General features: G+C 41.9%; 1 protein-coding gene across 5 annotated transcripts in view; it reads left to right on the top strand.

Moving 5' to 3' along the window:
• Positions 1-20,082, top strand: part of LOC124615573 (UDP-glycosyltransferase UGT5-like) — a 156,569-nt gene that overhangs the window by 119,042 nt on the left and 17,445 nt on the right. The window lies entirely within an intron of this gene.

Genomic DNA, 20,082 nt, shown 5'->3' with positions numbered 1-20,082 from the left:
TGAGTCCATTATCATTTTCTTCCTCAAATGCTGACTGCATATATTCTTCATGCGCCTGTTTTCGAGGCGTAGTTACTGTCCCATTTTAGTACATGGAATGAAATTCGCAAAGACTTTATACCCTGGTATATCCAAATTGGTGAGCATGAAGGATACTTGGTACTTCCCCATCGTCCTATCAATCTGTCCGGTAGGTGTTCATTAAGGTAGGCCGTTACGTCACGATGGTAGCGGAGAGGTCCTCCATTCTGCTGGAAACACCATTCTCAGCGCCGAAACATCTCTTCGATGCGTGGCATGGCGTACTCCCGTAGTAAGGTCTGGTAATTTTCACCAGTTAATGTGTACTGAAAGAAATCCTGATAAATCATTCCACATTGTAACTCCAGGTAGATAAACATGGTTTCCAATGTCACTTGAGGATTCTCAAGTGACCAGTAGATACAATTGTGACGATTAACGGAATCATTTAACTTAAAAGTGGCCTTACCACTCCACACAACCTTGTATGGGATATGGTTGACCTATGCGCTTCTTGCTCGATGCCACTCAAAGAACTCAATGTCCCGGTCATGATCACCCATATTCAGAGCGTGGAGTTATGTAGGACACGCTTCAGAATGAGATGGACGCTCGTTTTTAGAACTACTTTCTCACGAGCCGCTTGCTGCCAGACTTTATAGGAGATTCCTCAAACCTTTCGATAAATTCTGTTTCTCTTGTGGGACCGGCGGATGATCGTGGTCTTTCGGAACGGCTTTACTGCCCATTCTGGATGGTTCCTTCTTCCTCAAACTAATCTCGCAGGCGAGTGATTGTGGGTTGCGTAGATGCACCTCATTGAAGCTTCACTCTGAACTCACTTTGCTCTTTAGGCCGGTATTACACTATCAAATTTCTTTGTGCAATATCTTTATCAAATATCTCTTTCAAAGAAATTTGATGGTGTAATAGGGAACTTTGTCAAATGTCGTCAAATATTTGATCGAATCTAGGGGCTCGCTGTAGATTTGATCAAAGAAGTCGCTTGTCTTCTCTTCACTGCAATGTGACATGTTACCACGTGGAGCGCTAGCATCGCTGCAGCGTTCTGTCATCTGTAATGTTTTTATAAACATTGCCGCTAAATACAATTGGTGTGTACCGACAACAACAAAATTAATAGAGATGTATGAAGCTGATGAGACGCTTTACAACGTGAGGCACCCTGAATCCAAAAATAGATTGAGAAGATCGGAGACCTGAACTGACCTAACCTAAGCTAACCTGACCTAACAAAACCTATGAAACGTCCCCTTATGAAAATTATACATGACTGTGTTTAAACTGACGCACAATATTTTTAGCGCAACGCAATCTGACTTTCAATAATCCCTACAAAAGAATGGCCCTGCCTAACATTAACCTATACCTTTCACAAATCACTTACCTCACAAAAATCTTGGTTACTCGAACTACTGAAATACAGCGAGCGCCACTACTGCCAGCTAAATAAAAGATTCAAACTACTGAAGGGACTAACTACTGACAGGCATAGTTAGCAAATGAAAGACTTTAATAGAGAACAAACAATGTATTTACCTCAATAGTGTTCAAAAGTCATAATGTATATAGCAGTTCATGATATCCAGTATTGCGAATTTCAAAACTTCGCCATCTCTGTCCCCACATGCACCACTGCTGGCGGCTCACCTCCAACTGCGCAACACTACGCGCTGTTCACGTCCAGCTGCCCAACACTACAATGGCAGACGACAATGCAAACTAGCCACAGACTGCACACAGCACAGCCAGTGATTTTCATACAGAGAGCGCTACTTGGCAGTGGCGTTACCAATATAAGAATCTAAACAGCCTACTTACGTAGCCCCCATGCTCCCCACAAAAAATTTTACAAATTGTTTTGGGCACTGGGCAATACATATTTGTTAAAATTTTTCATAATCGTAATTACAATAACAAAGAAATCAAATGCACACACTTATTGATACAATGTTGGTCAAAAGCTAAAATTTTCTCACAGTCCATAAAGATAGCCCTGATCATTCATCATAATAGTAATTACAATTTTTTTTCACAAAGTTTCATTAGTAAAAGAAATTGCACACAGAAGTAGTGGATTTCCATACAGTCTTGAAGAAGTAGTGTTGTCCTTCCAAAGGAAAGACAGTGCTGACTCGCGCGACTGCTACGGTCGCAGGTTCGAATCCTGCCTGGGGCATGGATGTGTGTGATGTCCTTAGGTTAGTTAGGTTTAAGTAGTTCTAAGTTCTAAGGGACTGATGACCACAGATGTTAAGTCCCATAGTGCTCAGAGCCATTTGAACCATTTGAACAGTGCTGACTCTTGAAATGCAGACAGGTAATGGGCCACAACAGAGCAAACCCACAGCAGAGTCAGACGAAGTTTTGAAGAATATTGGTAGGTAGGTCATCACAGAGTAGACCCATTGTAGTCCTGGTAGAGATTACGGTATTGGTGGGCCACCAGAGCTGCAGACCCACTGCAGTCCTTGTAGAAATAATGATATTGGTGAGTCATCAAAGATGCAGACCCACTGTAGTCCATGTAGAGACGGCCAGCAGCCATCTGTTGCGACTGTGCAGGTGCACATTCACCATCCCAAAGAGTCTTGCGGAGAATATAGCAAGTCCATAAACCACCACTTGTGCACTCACAAATTTTTTGGAATTGTTCTTACAACCAGCAATGCTGTTATCCGGTCTCTTGCTGAATTATTAACACACGTGCAAACACTAACAGTCCCTACTTCTCACATATTGTCCATATACTATGAACAACGGAAATGTGTGCAGTGAAATGAATGCTTACAAGTTACTTAGTTTGATAAACTGGTGTCAATTACAATTTTATAACATGAGAATACAATTACAAAGGTACAAAATACATCATTAAAGAACATAACGATACAGATAACATTTGTAGTAACACAGGCTTTACAAAAGAATCGAAATAACATATACATCAGTGTTACAGGAATTATGACATGAGTACATACATAAAAGATCAGAATAACTTTTGAAACATCAACTTTACACATGAGCATTAAAATAAAACAGAATAAATAATGTGTAAGCATATTTACAAGGTAAATAACATATTATTAATGCCAATTATATTTGAGGATAACAGTATTCCTCATCATAGTGAATGTAGCTTAGTATTAGAAGAAGAAAAAATTCTATGAAACTACACAGGCACAGGAAGAAAACAAATACACAAGGGTACACAAACACATAGTGGGATAACACAAAACGAAAGGACAGGGTTCGTTTTCAGTGTAACATTTGGTACTGCAGTCCATCCCAAAACTTCATTCCATAGATCTTTCGTCTTATTTCAACATTTGCTTCCACCAAAAAAAATCCTATCCAAGCATGCTTTCTGTATTTTTCTCGTATAACCTCTCAGTGCATTTCTTCAAATTCATCGCAACTCATTCTCTTATAGGCTACCCCCTCTTAAGCTAACTTAAATCTACTGAGCTCAGATGCTTAACTAAGGGACGAGGCAATGCAGCAGCACAAAACAATTAACGCAACAGCAATAAAAAAAACGCAGATTTGCGAAGCAAGTAGCATTATAGAAATTAGCAAAGCAATTGCAATATTACAACTAATATATGGCAATGTGCAGCAAACAAGAAAAACAAATCAGTAGTAAACTGGCTTAGAAGAGTAACACAAAGTCAAATTCAGTAACACTATGCTTGGCAGACAGCAGCAGCAAATGAAATAACTTATATGTAAACATGACATAGCTGAAACAGAAAAAAACGTTACACTAAAGACAATAATGCAGACAAGGGAAATATATATTCACATCTTAATGTCTATGTAAATTAAGTGGTGCACCACAAATTTTTCTACAAAAGAAATTACCAAGTACTTGAAAAGAAAATTCTGTGTGTAATTCCTGTAAAATATTTTTGTGCTCCTTCGTTTTTTTTTTAAGTACATCATACAATTATTTCTTTTTACTGGATCTGTAGGCATAAAATATTTATATTAGTACATCTATAAAATTTTATTTTAGCCAATGCTGCAGTGCAGCTAGGAACTAGATATTAAAGAAAATGAGCAAATATGTACAAAGGAAGGCATGAAACATCATTCATTAGCCATATGGCATTTCATAAGGTAGTAAAGAAATCTCTGAACTCTCGTAGAAAGATACTTGTCATAATCAGGTGTGCAGATGTAAGAATGTTTCCAAGTAATGAGCGTGTCGTATTTGTGGTGCTTTCTATAAAGGAATGTCAATAGCGAGGTTAATGGACTCCCTTTTTTTTCTACCTGTGCCTCTGAAAAGGCGCACACTAATATCTTTTTCTCCAGCCGTCTGACACAGCTGGGTGCCCACGACGCATTACGTGCAGGTGGTCACTTAACTTTCTTACGGAAATATTTACGACAGCATTTTCCGCTACAGTGACAGTCTCATATAAAAATATTTCACAGGTCAAGAATTTGCGTTACCAAGCTGTAGAAACAAAATCCTATTGATATAACAGTGTCCAAAAATTTTCGTCGGCATTGTAATACATTCACGCATTTACATACATTTCATAGCGCTTAAAGTACGATTCTTGGTTTCCAACATCCTTTTTCACAAATCAGAGTCCCTAACCACTACTATTATTCCTTACCTTATTACACATATACATATTCGTCGACATTTCTTCAATATTTCATCATAATAAATACATAGCATAACCAAATTCCTCATATAGCATCAGCTTATTGATCATAAACATACCTCAACAGCATAATACACATTGTCGTCATAATAATAACATCATTACACCTCAGTCAACTCTCAAAATCGTAGTAGCTTCCTCCAACAATTTCAAAACCTAAAAAAATTCTCTGCTCATGTCAAAAGTGTCATCTGCCTCAAAGGTACTTCAAAAATCGTGATCCCATACCAAATATATCATTCAAAGCTCTCATAATATCACAATGGGTCCAAAAAAATATGAACAGTTCACAAAGTACAGACAAAATACAATTTCGTAAGTGTGAAGTAATCCAACTCTGTAATTGCATAAACATGTGTCACTGACGTAGTAAAAAAAAATGTTTGTCTCTCTCAGTTAAATGATCAGATAGCTGTGTAATTATGTGTTAGAGAAATATGGTACCGATGTGTAAAGTTGTATAAGCAAATACCATATTAGCTAGGGCTCCTTGTGCTTGCCAAACACATGATACACAAAGTAGGCGTGTACCCCCTGAGGATTAATGTAATTATACCCTCAGGTGTTACAGATTACAAAAATGGAATGAAATGTGTTACGGAAAACCTTTGTATCATTGTACTTCAAATATCTTTAAAAAGAAAAGATTTAAGTACAAAATTAATCACTCAAATACGTGTACTGTAGCGCTAAACTGTGCGTCTTGTTGTAAGATAATCTCTGTGGAAGTGTCGTAGGTATCGTCCTCCGAAAGCTAAGTTCTGCAGAAGTCAATGTACTTACCTCATGATAAACAATAGTGAAATGCTTTGCGTATAGATATCTTAGATATTACGCTTATTGCCGTGATGAAGAAAGTACTGTGCTGTAACGTATTGTTGTGCTATGGGAAAGGCTGTCTCCTTGTAGCTATACCACAAAAGTTACTACTAAAACATGTTTTACTTTCCAGAAGAATTCAGAAAAACTGTGCAGATATAAAACAGAAACACCGCAAAAGCAACATTGTAAATTGTCACTCATTAGTAGTGTCGTGACAAAATCGGAGCTGTCACATAAACTAACCACTGTGTCATCTGGTATCTCACAGAAAGCACCTCAAATCCAGAATCCACTCTTAAGCAAACGAAAATGTTGCATGAAAATCTCATTAGCAGTGACGGTATATGTTCCAAGTATGTGAGCCTCATAGTCGGTACGCGATCGTGCAACTAACAAGCAAGAATGTACAAACAACAACACTGCGTCGTCCGTTCACTATAACAATGCATTCGTAATTTCTTGTTACCTATGTTCTTGACTGGATAGTTTGTTAGCTTTAAAACATAGTTGCATGTTAACAGTTTGTAAGTGTGACAAAGAGTACTAGTAACGTGAAGTGAAAAATTTTGTAGCAAAGACTAAATTAAAAAACAGTTTATCTCTCAATAAACGGTTTTACATGTGAGATGTGGTGTAACCCTTTGCTCTTCTCAGTACGCAGAGTTTAAACTTGAATGCAATTATCATGCAGTATTCGTCCGTAAAGAATACTGGAATTTTGCTCAAGGTTAGCGTCAATGTTATTTTCCCTGAGCCAGCGGGCGCAAGTGGCTGCCTGCGGTGCGAGTCATTGTCTGTTTCTTTGTTGGCGCGCGTCGTTATTGGGATTAGGAGACCTAACTTCTACAAATTCGCCTTGCCGAGAGGGCCCAGCCCTGTTTGAAGCTCGCCAGTTCTGATGGAATTCAGGTCTGTCGTTACGATCATATCGTCTGTCGACATGGCGGTATATTCCATAGCTTCTTTCTTGTCGGTCACATGGTGGAGAATTTCTCCCTGAATTATCACTGCACGGTGGACCGTTGCGTCTGAAGTTATTCTGTCTCCCATGATAATAATTGTTATGGTTGCCAAATTGTCTGTTTCTGAGTGTCTCTGTCATATTCATTACTACGGAAATGCGATCTCTCTCTGTAACTATTACTCTGCCAGTGGTTGTCATACGGGTGGTGTCTATTTTGGTCACGATTTGCGTTGTATGAATAGACTTGTCATGTCCAGTTATTGTTTCTGTCGTCACGGAATTGTGACGGATGTGACCTGTAGTGATTGTTTTCCTGTTTTCGCATCCCGCGACTGTCTGTGTCAATTTCTAATTCTTGTAAGAGTCCCTGAAAGGCTTCAATGTCGTCTTTGCAACGTCCTGCCAAAATAATATTTCTTAAATGTTCAGGCAATTTTATTAAGCAAATGCGGATGAGTTCTGAAGGGCTGTATGGGTTTGAAAGATATTGATTCTTATGCAACATCTCTTCAAAATATTTGACAAGACTGGAAAATTCAGATTGTTCAAAGTGTTTCATCATCATGATGCTATGTTTTACTCGTTCTTGTGTAGCTTGAGATCAATATGCTGAGAGGAAGGCATGGTAAAATGCTCCTTCACTGTGGCAATCGTGAATGACGGATCGCATTCTTACAGCTGGTTCATTCTCTAAGTAGCCACACATAAATTCTAATCTGTGTTCTAATGACCAGTTGGGAGGAAAACAATGAGAGAATTGATGGAGCCACGCTTGTGGATGAATGTCGTTGGCAGAATTCCTAAACGTTTTGAATTTACGTGTAGTAATGAACAGCTTATAGTCAAAATCGTCATGTCGGCGAGTCACATGTCGGTCATTGTTACGTCGTTTCGGCGGTTCCATCTCAAAATTCGGTGTGCCTTGCCAATTTCTTTCATAATTTCCGAAGTGTCCTGTGTTATTATTTTGTGGCTGTTCCGTATTTCTATGTCCCTCTTCCCTTATTGGAGCGCGAATGTCCTCTGAAATACGTAATTCTTGTATTACCTGTGGCAGCTGATCTTGTACTTCCCGGATTTCTCTTTGGTGTTGCGTATTAATTTGATTCTGATTTTGTTTGAATTTCTTAATTTGTTCATACTCTTCTGTGTGAGTGATGGCTACAGGTCTTGTGTCATTCAGATCATCATCTACCTTTGCAGATAAGTTAGTGAACTGATCCGAAAGTTCGGCTACTTTCTCCGATAGTGTACTTATTTCCTCAGTGTGTTTTTCTGAACCAAGTTTCAGAGTGTCCATTTGTGTTGAAATCGTATCTACTGTGTCCTTTAAGTTTTCTTGAGTTTTTGCAAGTTGCGTAACCGAATCGGTAGATGCAACTGAGTCAATTTTAGCTTGCAAGGTGTCGTGATTTTCATGAACAATAGTTTGCAGTTCTTTTATGGCTGCTTCGTGATTCTGTAATGCATTTTCATGACGCGAAAAAATAGGTTGGAAATGCTCACAAACTTGTGTTTTTACGTCATTACAGACTTTTTGACATTTCGATTCGATGTTATGTAACTCAGTAGTTAAATCTTCACGTGTTTGTTCAAGCGTGGCGTCTAACTTTTTAAGATTTTGTTCCACTGTGTCTAACTGTTGCTGTGTTTGTCTCTGGTGTTGTTCCATTGTCTATAACTTTTGAAGATTTTGTTCCATTGTGTCTAACTTTTGAAGCTTTTGCTGTGTTTGTCTCTGATTTTGTTCCATTGTGTCTAACTTTTGAAGCTTTTGTCCCATTTGTTGCATTAATTGTAATAACAATGCACTGGTGTCTGAAACATGTTCCTCAGTGCTATTCGGCAATGCATTTGAACCGGCAATATTCGCAGTTTGAAAAGCAGAATATGTGTCTTGACTTATTTGAGAAAAGCGTGAGGACGCAACACCTGAATCTACAGTATTTGCAAGATTGTGTCCTTTCATTTCGGATTCCTGAGGCAAGCTGTTGCTGACCGATCGATCGATAATGCTTCCCTGTTCACTAATTGTTTCACTGTCTACACCATCATTTGCAGCCCGCTCCATTTCCCTATGTACAATTACCAAATTACTACTCTGAACATTAGTTAATTCATTACTCGGTGGCGCTAACACACTGCTTTCGTCTTCACTGTCATTTCTCAGTTTACTTTGGCGTGTTACGTTTTTCACACGCCATTATTGTCACAATATTTCACACGATAACACAGAAAAGCACAATTTGAAGTGCAAAAATAGGAGAACACATTAACATAGCACTGAAAATAATATCTAGTTAATTGCAAGCGCAGCTGCGAAATACTTGGTGCAAATCTGCATGCATGCCACAACTGTTTTACTGTACAACAATGAAAGACTGCAACTACAAAGGAGATTCTCTCTACAATTATGCACTAGCAATAAACAATAGCTACACTAATTACACAAACTACAAGAAAAAAATCAGGTATCCTCAGCTAAGGGTCGACATCTGAAACGTCCCCTTATGAAAATTATACATGACTGTGTTTAAACTGACACACAATATTTTTAGCGCAACGCAATCTGACTTTCAATAATCCCTACAAAAGAATGGCCCTGCCTAACATTAACCTATACCTTTCACAAATCACTTACCTCACAAAAATCTTGGTTACTCGAACTACTGCAATACAGCGAGCGCCACTACTGCCAGCTAAATAAAAGATTCAAACTAGTGAAGGGACTAACTAACTACTGATAGGCATAGTTAGCAAATGAAAGACTTTAATAGAGAACAAACAATGTATTTACCTCAATAGTGTTCAAAAGTCATAATGTATATAGCAGTTCATGATAGCCAGTATTGCGAATTTCAAAACTCCGCCATCTCTCTCCCCACAATCACCACTGCTGGCAGCTCACCTCCAACTGCGCAACGCTACGCGCTGTTCACGTCCAGCTGCCCAACACTACAATGGCAGACAACAATGCGAACTAGCCACAGACTGCACACAGCACAGCCAGTGATTTTCATACAGAGAGCGCTACGTGGCGGCGGCGTTACCAATATAAGAACCTAAACAGCCTACTTACACCTAACCTAACCTAACCTAACTCTCTCCAGTAGCAAGGAATAGGAGTGTTACAGTGAGCCTGTCTTCTGCAGATATAGCAGTTCTTAAGTGAGTATTGTGCTTTGTGATATGAGGATAAACTTCGCTGAGCACATACAGAAATGTATGCTCATCCATTCTTAAGTAATTGATGTACGACTTGACGTCCTCCAGTATAAGCTCACGTAACAAGGCTGGTGAATGCTTTTATCGTGTCGTCGTAAAACTCACGGCTTACCCCAGGTACGTTTCCTTTTTTCCCCTGCTTCTCTTCCGCAATTGAGGTACATGCAACTGCTGCGGTTAATAACAAGTTGTTGTCAGCCATCTTGAACTTTAACGAAAAATATGATGACGGTGTAATACCCCTTTTTAGCGCCACATCAAAGATCTTTGTCAAATATATTTGACGAATATTTGGTCACATCTTTGATCAAATCTTTGACAAAGAAACTTTATAGTATAATACCGGCCTTACTTACGTTTTCTGTCTTCCAGTAGCAGTTCGGAATGAACTTCCTTTGCTCAAGGTTCAGCCCGCATTCAGTCATTTTCAAGCTGTCGTACCTAAAAAGGGAAAACAAGTGTACTGTAGTTGTGAAATGTAAAAGAGTGCATGAATTTTTTGTGACACAGTGTATGTTTTGAGAAGCTTAACTCGCAGCGGGCAAATTACCCAGACTGTTACGTCCACTGTATGAGAACGAGAGCACTTTGCGATTTGCAACTAATTATCCATCCCGTTAGGTGACCGAAGTTAAGCGCTGTCGGGCTGGGCTAGCACTTGGATGGGTGATCATCCGGTCTGCCGAGCGCTGTTGACAAGCGGGGTTCACCCAGCCCTTGTGAGGCAAACTGAGGAGCTACTTGACTGAGAAGTAGTGGCTCTAGTCTCGTAAACCGACACACGGCCGGGAGAGCGGTGTACTGACCACGTGCCGCTCTATATCCGCATCTGGTGACGCCTGTGAGCTGACGATGACACGGCGGCCGGTCGATACCTTTGAGCCTTCATGGCTTGTTCGGACGGAGTTTAGTTTTAGTTTTAACTAACTATCCACAAAATATGAAAACTTTCCGAAACTTTTTCTTTCTGACATCCCCCACAAAATGATGAATGGAGAAACGTTTATCGCCTGCTGCATTATCGCTGTTCATACAGTAAAATTTCGGAATGGGGCATGACTTTCAAATGTATTACGTCTGTACTACTTACCCTCTTCGCAACACATTTTGCAGACAGTATCTACTCATACCGCTCAATCTACCTGCAAGATTATATTTTTGTACGACTCGTGGTAGAGGAGAAGTGACGTCATAAACATTGAGATACGTGAAAAACTAGATTTTCTCAAAACGGAGCAGTTGGATTATTTAAGAGAACGGGGAATGGTGTTACTGTAACTGCTAAACGGGTACGGCTACTGCCTTACTCGAGAACAGTCAATCAGTTTATCTGCAGGCAAAGCGTGTACGACTACACTCAGCGCCAGCAACTGTGACCGAGCGGTTCTAGGCGCTTCAGTCCGGAACCGCTCTGCTGCTACGGTCGCAGGTTCGAATCCTGCCTCGGGCATGGATGTGTGTGATGCCTTAGGTTAGTTAGGTTTAAGTAGTTCTAAGTCTAGGGGACTGATGACCTCAGATGTGAAGTCCCACAGTGCTCAGAGCCATTTATTTGACTACACTCACTTCCAGTTGCACGTGTAGGCTAGCAACTGTTTCCAGAACTTCCTCCAGATTACTAATGGATCCAACATCCAGGACAAAAAAAATTCATCTTACTATCACATCTCAACGAACCTCAGTGCTCGATGTTGTTAAACCTTTATCTGTATATATATCTATACTCCGCAAGTTAACTTATGGCGTGTGCGGAGGGTACTTCCGTCACCCGAATTTTATCTCCCCTTTACTGTTGCACTCACGCTCCTCTGAAGAACGGCAGTCGGTACACTTTTGTAAATTTATGTGATTTTTCTCGTCGTGATCATTTCGTGAGACGTATGTGGGAGGGTAATGTGTTACACGGCTCTTCCTCGGACATACGCCCTCGCAATCTCAGCAGTAATTTTTTCGTGGTGCATAACGCGTCTCTTGTACCATCTGCCACTAGAGACGGATGTGCATCTCCGTTACGCTCTCGCGCTGCTGAAAGATTCCGTGACGAAACAAGCAGCTCTTCGTTGGATGTTGTCTAGTTCTTCTATCAGTCCAACTTGGCAAGGGTCCCAGGTTGGTGAAAGTACTCTAGAATCGATGTAACTGGTGTTTTTAAGCCACTTCTTTCGTGGATGAATTATACATTGAACAGCCAAAACTCGTATACATGCCCAATATCGTGTAGGGCCCCCGCGAGCATGCAGAAGTGCCGCAACACGACGTGGCATGGACTCAACTAATGTCTGAAGTAGTGCTGGAGAAAACTGACACCATGAATCCTGCTGGGCTGTCCATAAATTCGTAAGAGTAGGAGGGGATGGATATCTCTTCTTAACACCACGTTGCAAGGCATTTCAGATACCTGTATGCTCAATAATGTCTATGTCTGGGGTGTTTGGTAGACAGCACAAGTGTTTAAACTCAGAATAGTGTTTCTGGAGCTACTCTGTAACAATTCTGGACGTGTGGGATGTCGCATTGTCCTGGTGGAATTGCCCAAGTCCTTCGGAGTGCACAATGGACATGAATGGACGCATGTGATCAAACTGGATGCTTACGTTCGTGTCACCTGTCACAGTCGTACCTAGACGTATCAAGGTACCCATATCACTCCAACTGCACACATCCCACACCATTACAGAGTTCCACCAGTCTGAACAGTCTCCTGCTGACTTGTATGGTCCATGGATTCATGAGGTTGTCTCCACACCCGTACACGTCCATCCGTTCGATACAATTTGAAACGAGACTCATGCGACGAGGCAACAGGTTTCCAGTCACCGACATTCCAATATCGGTGTTGACGAGCCCAGGAGAGTCGTAAAGCTTTGTGTCGTGCAGTGATCAAGAGTATTCGATAAGGTTTTCGGCTCCTAAAGTCCATATCGATGATGTTTCGTTGAATGGTTTGCATTCTGACACTTGTTGATGGCCCAGCATTGAAATCTGCAGCAATTTGCGGAAGGGTTGCACTTCTGACCCTTTGAACGAGTCTCTTCAGCCGTCGTTGGTCCCGTTCTTGCAGGGTCTTTTTCCGGCCGCAGCGATGTCGGAGATTTGATGTTTTTCCGGATTCCTGATATTCACGGACACTCATGAAGTGGTCGTACTCCCTCCGCACTTAATCGCTACCTCGGAGATTCCTTGTCCCATCACTCGTGCGCCGACTTTAACAGCACGTTCAAACTCACTTAATCTTGATAACCTGCCATTGGAGCAGCAGTAACCGATCTAACAAATGCGCCAGACACTTGTCTTATATAGGCGTTGCCGACCGCAACGCCCTATTCTGCCTGTTTACATATCTCTGTTTCTGAATACGCGTGACTATATCAGATTCCTTGGCGCTTCAGTGTATTTCCTTAAGAGTCTCGCACTGAATCTCTGTCTAGAATCTGTAGTTCCGGCTATTTCCTTTAATGTAGTCATTTCACCTTGATGCCGCTCCGGATGGTTGCTTCTAGGTAGTTACTGTTTACGATGTCTTTTCGCCTTTTTGTGTATTATACGTTACGTTTGTCCAACTTCAGGGGCAACTGTTACTGCTACTGCACTAGTCTTCGACCATTAGCCGGTGTCTCTACATATCGGTACAGTCTTGCGGCTCTGCAGCCTATCTACAATATCGACAACAGCCTCGTTCACAAATAGTCTCACGTCGCCGCCGACATTATCCTCCAGAATGTAGATCACTAATAAAATTTGTAAATAGTGGTGACCCTACAACACTCCCTTCGGGTACTCTCGGCATCATCTTAGCAGCTGTCGATTGTGTTTCGCCGAAAACGGCTTGTAAAGTTCTGTCTGCAAGGATGTCCCAGACCCAATATGCTCAGATTCTCAGTAAGGTTGTATTTTTGTTCACTAAACGGCAGTGGAGAATTGTGTCTGATGCCTTCCAGAAGTGAAGGAGCTCGGCAGCAACATGTTGCCACTCATACTTTCTGTGTTGAAATCGCGGTGGTGAAACATATTTTTACGCCTGATGTCAGCCACCAAGGAAAGGAGAGGTGTCACCTTACATTATCTCGTCAAAAGATGTCCTACGTTACATCCTGAGGCTTCTTGCCCTGCAGTGCTTAATTTCTAAAATTTTAAGTTCGGGAATGCACCTTTTCAATCATACACACCACACCCCTCCCCCACTCCACACACACACACACACACACACACACACACACACACACACACACACACACACAGTCATAAAAATCACAAGTTTAGATTCTTGAAAGCTGAGCGTCAATTTATTTTCCAACAACGTTGCTGGGCAGGAAAAGATATCGAGCGCCACTGCGGAAGGTTCAAATGGTTCAAATGGCACTAATCACTATGGGACTTAACATCGGAGGTCATCAGTCCCCTAGACTTAGAACTACTTAAACCTAACTAACCTAAGGACATCACACACATCCATGCCCGAGGTAGGATTCGAACCTGCGACTGTAGCAGCCGCGTGGTTCCGGGCTAAAGTACGTAGAACCGCTCGGTCACAGCGGCCGGCACGCCGGAAGGGACGTGACGAGTGGAGAAGAATATTTCCTTTCTTCTTCTTCTTCTTCTTTTCTCACGAATTTCTCTCCTGTGCCAACCTCTTCATCTCAGAGTGGCACTTGCAACATACGTCCTCAATTATTTGCTGGACGTATTCCAGCCTCTGTCTTCCTCTACAGTTATTGACCTCTTCAGCTCCCTCTAGTACCATGGAAGTCATTCCCTGTTGTAACAGATGTCCTATCATCCTGTCCCTTCTCCTTGTCAATGTTTTCTTCACATTCCTTTCCTCTCCGACTCTGCCCAGAACCTCTTCATTCCTTTCCTTATCATTCCATCTAATTTTCAAAGTTCGTCTGTAGCACCACATCTCAAATGCTTAGATTCTCTTCTGTTCCAATTTTCCCACAGTCCATGTTTCACTGCCGTACAATGCTGTACTCCAGACGTACGTTCTCAGAAATTTCTTCCTCAAATTAAGGCCGATATTTGATACTAGTAGACTTCTCTTGGCCATGAATGCCCTTTTTGCCACTGTTAGTCTGCTTTTGATGTCATCCTTGTTCCGTCCGTCATTGGTTTTTTTAACTAGATAGCAGAAATCCCTAACTTCATCCACTTCGAGACCATCAGTCCTGACGTTAAGTTTCTCGCTGTTCTCATTTGTGCTACTTCTCATTACTTTCTCCCTTCTTCGATTTACCCTATTCTGTACTCATTAGACTGTTCATTCCATTCTGCAAATCATGTAATACTTCTTCACTTTCACTCAGGAAAGTCATGTCATCGGCGAATCGTGTCATTGGTATCCTTCCACCTTGAATTTTAGTTCCACTTCTGAACTTCTCTTTTATTTCTATCATCGCATCTTCGATGTACAGATTGAACAGTATGGTCGAAAGACTACATCCCTGTCTTACACCCTTTTTAATCCGAGCACTTCGTTCTTGGTCGTTCACTTTTATTATTGCCTCATGGGTCTTGTATTATCCGTCTTTCCCTATAGCTTACCGCTACTTTTTTAGAATTTGGAACATCTTCCACCATTTTACGTTGTCGAACGCTTTTTCCAGGCTGACAAATCCTATGAACGTGTCTTGATTTATCTTTAGTCTTGCTTTCGTTATCAACCGCAACGTCGGAATGCCTTTCTGCTGCCTTTAACTTTCATAAAGCCGAACTGATCGTCATCTAGCTCATCCTCAATTTTCTATACCATTCTTCTGTATATTATTCTTATCAGCAACTTGGATGCATGAGCTTAACAGCTCGCACTTGTCAACTCTTGCAGTGTTCGGAATTGTGTAGATGACTTTTTCCGAAAGTCAGATGGTATGTCGCCAGACTCATACACTCTACACACCAACGTGTATAGTCGTTTTGTTGCCACTTCCCCCAATGATTTTAGAAATTCTGATGCAATGTTATATATCTCTTCTGCCATATTTGATCTTAAGTCCTCTAATGCTCTCTTAAATTCTGATTCTAGTAGTAGATCCCCTATGTGTTCTAAATCGACTCCTGTTCCTTCTTCTAACACATCAGACCAATCTTCCCCCTCATAGAGGCCTTCAGTGTATTTAACAGTGGAATTCCCGTCAATGTTACCACCCTTGCTTTTAATTTCACCGAAGGTTGTTTTGACTTTACCATATGCTGAGTCAGTCCTTCCGACAATCACTTTGATAGACCCGCTAAACCCGCTGGGCAAATCAGGTAATAAGATTGTGGAAAGGGCCAAGGGTTGAGGTCAGTTTCTGCTTCTGTCATTTACTGTAATTTTAATAACCTTTACAACCAAAGCGGCACATAGCCGAATCTTTACCGAATGCAACTCTTTCACAGCTGAAGGCCTCCAATAAGAAATATTAACAAGATAAAAATCCAATTAAGATAGCAATAAAATAATTTAAAGAAGCAACATATGCAAGGTGCAATACCAGTGGCTGAGGGCCGCAATTAAACTTCAAAATTTTAAAATATATTGCTATAATCAATGTTTAAGCTTCAAAGATAAATTTAAATATTAATTTTGCAAAATTTTGAGAACCAACAAGTAACCATAAACCTAAAATTTAACATAGCTGACAACAGATAATTAAACACCGGTGGCACTCAGAAGGCCTCCAGGGGATCGGTCTGCCCAGGGGGTCGTTCACTTAGGTGAGACAGGTGGTGAGCGCAACTATACTTGATCCTTCGGAACCCAACCAGGGGACAGCCACGGACCGACTGACACGACGACTTGCTTCCCGTCAATCAGTACATGAGAACTCAAACCTGCAATGCTACAAACGTAATAATCCACAATGGAGTATGTATTAGCCGTGAAAATTACACACCATATTGGACAGCGACAACAGGTGAGGAAAGGACACTACCTGAAATTACGTTAGTGGCCAGGGCAGGTAACCGGAACACTAACGGCCCTTAGGCAGAGAATTCCGCTGATACACTTGAATTTGAAACACGGTAGTAGTTAACTTCGCTCAAAAGAACACTGCCTCAATGTACATCTGTGCCCAGAACACTAATGGCCACAAGACAGAAAATTTCACTGGTGCACTCAAATCGTAGTCGACGAAAGTAGTTAATTGCACCGCACGGCGGCTAAATCTCAGCAGTAGAACCACTTGGTGTTGCTCACCAGAAAACTCCCCAACAGCAAACCACCGAAGCGAACCACCACAACATGAATAGACGTGGCTTGGGTACTTGAAACCACTACTCAACTTTGACGTCCTGGGTCGGTGAACCATGAAGCTCCTGGCGATCGGACAGCTCCACACACGCTCCGAAAGTGCGCAGGGACTGCTAGCGGCCCCAGCCGACTGCACCCCGCGGAGATAACTTCCCTCGTCCGCAACAACCAACCGACTGCTTGCTGGTAAGTCCGCGACTGCTGCCCCGTTGCGACTGAACTGCTGGTGCGTCTCCCACTCACCTCCAGACACACGACGGCGGAAATACTGGCTTGGACGCAGCCGTGCGGGGGAAACACGCCCACTGGCTTAACGACATCCCTGCACCAGGAAAGGAGCGACCCAAGTTCTGCAAGATGGTAACTGAAGGGGCCCAGAAGCACAGGGAGAACCAGTTACACGTCGCCCGATGAGGCGACCAACCTCTCAGAGCCAAAACGCTGACAAAATTTAAACTAGTCGGCAGTGTAAATAACGACAACAACACACACACACACACACAACCTGACAAGACTGGCAGATCCGGACTGCGCTCCAGACACGTTACAACTGACCGGTAGACCCGAACTCGCGACTCGAACTGGCGATCCCAACTAACTTACAACAGACAGTGAGCGGGAAGTAATGGCAGTCAAGCAAAGATACTACGAGAAGGGATATATCGATACGCGCTGCTAACGTCAGGCAAAGCAGCAACTCAGTGACAGTAGTAATTTAAACTAACATAGGGAGGTGGAAGTACGTTAAAAACAGTGTGTAAAATACATAATGGCGGGAACACGAGCCACGCACAGCTCACACTTCTTTTCCGATTTCTTCGCATTTTTCATGCAGCCATTTTATCTTAGCTTCCCTGCACTTCCTATTTATTTCATTCCTTAGCGACTTGTATTTCTGTATTCGTGAGTTTCCTTCAACATTTCCGTACTTCCTTCTTTCATCGATCAACTGAAGTATATCTTCTGTTACCCACTGTTTCGTTACACCTTGCGGGTAGGGATGCCATGTCACGGATTGCGCTGCCCCAACCGCCGGAGGTTCGAGTCCTCCCTCGGGCATGTGTGTGTGTGTGTGTGTGTGTGTGTGTGTGTGTGTGTGTGTGTGTAGTGTGTGTGTGTGTGTAGTGTGTGTAGTTCTTAGCGTTAAGTTAGTATAAGTAGTGTGTAACTCTAGGGACCGGTGACCTCAGCAATTTGGCCCCTTTGGAATTCACACACATTTCAATATTTTCTTCACAGTTACCCTCATTGTACCTATGTTTTTCTTTCCAACTTCTGTGCTTATCCCTTTTCGAGACATCCATTCCTCTTCAACTGAATTGCCTACTGAGGTATTCCTTATTTCTATATCTATAGCCTTAGACAATTTCAAGCGTATCTCGTCATTCCTTCCGTAACCCACTTCTTTGCGTATTGATTCTTCCTGACCAATCTCTTAATCTTTAGCGTACTCTCCATCACTACCTATATCTGCTCAAGGGTACGCCTTACAATCCAGTATCTGATTTCGGAATCTGTCTGACCAGGATGTAATCTAACCGAAATCTTCCCGTATCGCCCGGCATTATCCAAGTATACCTCCTCCTCTTGTGTTTTCCTTATCGGCTCGAAAGGCTGCTAACTTTCAGCCAGAAGCTATGGCATAGATTAAGACACAGTAGATTTCGTTAAAGCACGTTATACAGACCTCACGTTCAAAGACTCTTCACATTATTTATTTCTCTGATTTTTTGCTGACAAAATCAAAAATATTTTTTGAAGAAATTCAAGTGAAAAATTTAGATAGAGGGCAAACTACAATATTTACCGGGAACAATTATATGTTAATACTTAAAATTCCATAATGACTTAAACCAATGGAGAATATTTATTGTCCAGCTTGTTCATAAATACTTGTTCTATAATATATCGATTCGTAAGTCGAATCCTCCTATCAGAAACAATTCTATTCAAAGTCGATACAAGTCTTTCAGAAGCCACAGAACTCCCTACCGAACTGTTTTTTAAATAAAGGTTTATCTGAAACAAAGAATTTGAGCACCACTGCTACGCCAAATTGATACATCGGTTTTACACCCGCTTATCAGTAAAAGAGAAATAAACCTGTTAAAACGGAGACCAAACAAATACCGGAAACTACTGGTTATTCAGAACCGGTATCGCTTTTAACTGGTAGAATTTTCCCATCCCAACTTCGGAACGAATCTCAACTCATCCTGGTTACACTACACATCTCTCTCTCTAGGTTGCTGGCGGTCGTAAACAAAAGACAGTTGTGATTCTTCAGTTTCTCCCGGCATATTTCTTGCCCGAGCAGTCCACGGGTGTACTGCCGGTCTATAGTGTCCAACGGGCACAACATTTCGGCGATCAGACTTGTCGCCATCGTCAGGTGCGCTGACGAACTGCAGTTTTAAATCTGCAGTGCCAGCTTGTTCCAACGAGATTTAAAAAAATCCCTAGGAGGTGCTGGAATGCCGTTCAGACCGAAATTAAGCCCTGGTGCAATGCATCAAATCAGTGAGAGAACAAGGCTCTGCTTGTGATCTGTCGAGTGTGATTGTGGTGCGATGCTGTGTGTCCGTCTCGTTATCATCGCAGAAAAGAAGGCTGAGCGCCGGTGTCAAGTTAGTCACGTGACACGGACACGCCGTCCACTTGTCGCAGAACGACGACGACCGTGTCTGCCAAGGCTTCGTCGAGAAAGTGCAGAAAATGCTGCGCTATTTAACGATGCAAAATTGTGAGAACAACAACATTCTAACAAGGGGAAATTAATGTCTCTTTTTAAGCCTCGCGATATTGTATCACTAGCCCGAAGGGAGAAGGAAATACAAGGGAAAGGCAGACATAATATATCCCGAGCTGTTGGATTCTCAAACAGCTGTGTTGCGTAATTTGGTTTCACGTAAAGGGGACCAGTATATCGGCCGCCCTTGCAGCTGCTCTGAATTCGCGGTGATAAGGACAGCTGGTAGCATCTCGTCGATAAACAGGTCCAGTTAAACACGAATAATGGAAGTACGTCCGTGAACACGTTGCTCTATAACACAGAAATAAATTAATTCCCTCAAAACCTATGTTAATTGTGGTATTCTGATAGGACAACTTCAGTAATA

This window comes from Schistocerca americana, chromosome 5, assembly GCF_021461395.2.
Source record: "Schistocerca americana isolate TAMUIC-IGC-003095 chromosome 5, iqSchAmer2.1, whole genome shotgun sequence".
Classification (NCBI taxonomy): domain Eukaryota; kingdom Metazoa; phylum Arthropoda; class Insecta; order Orthoptera; family Acrididae; genus Schistocerca; species Schistocerca americana.
This window is presented reverse-complemented; position numbering and strand designations above follow the sequence as displayed.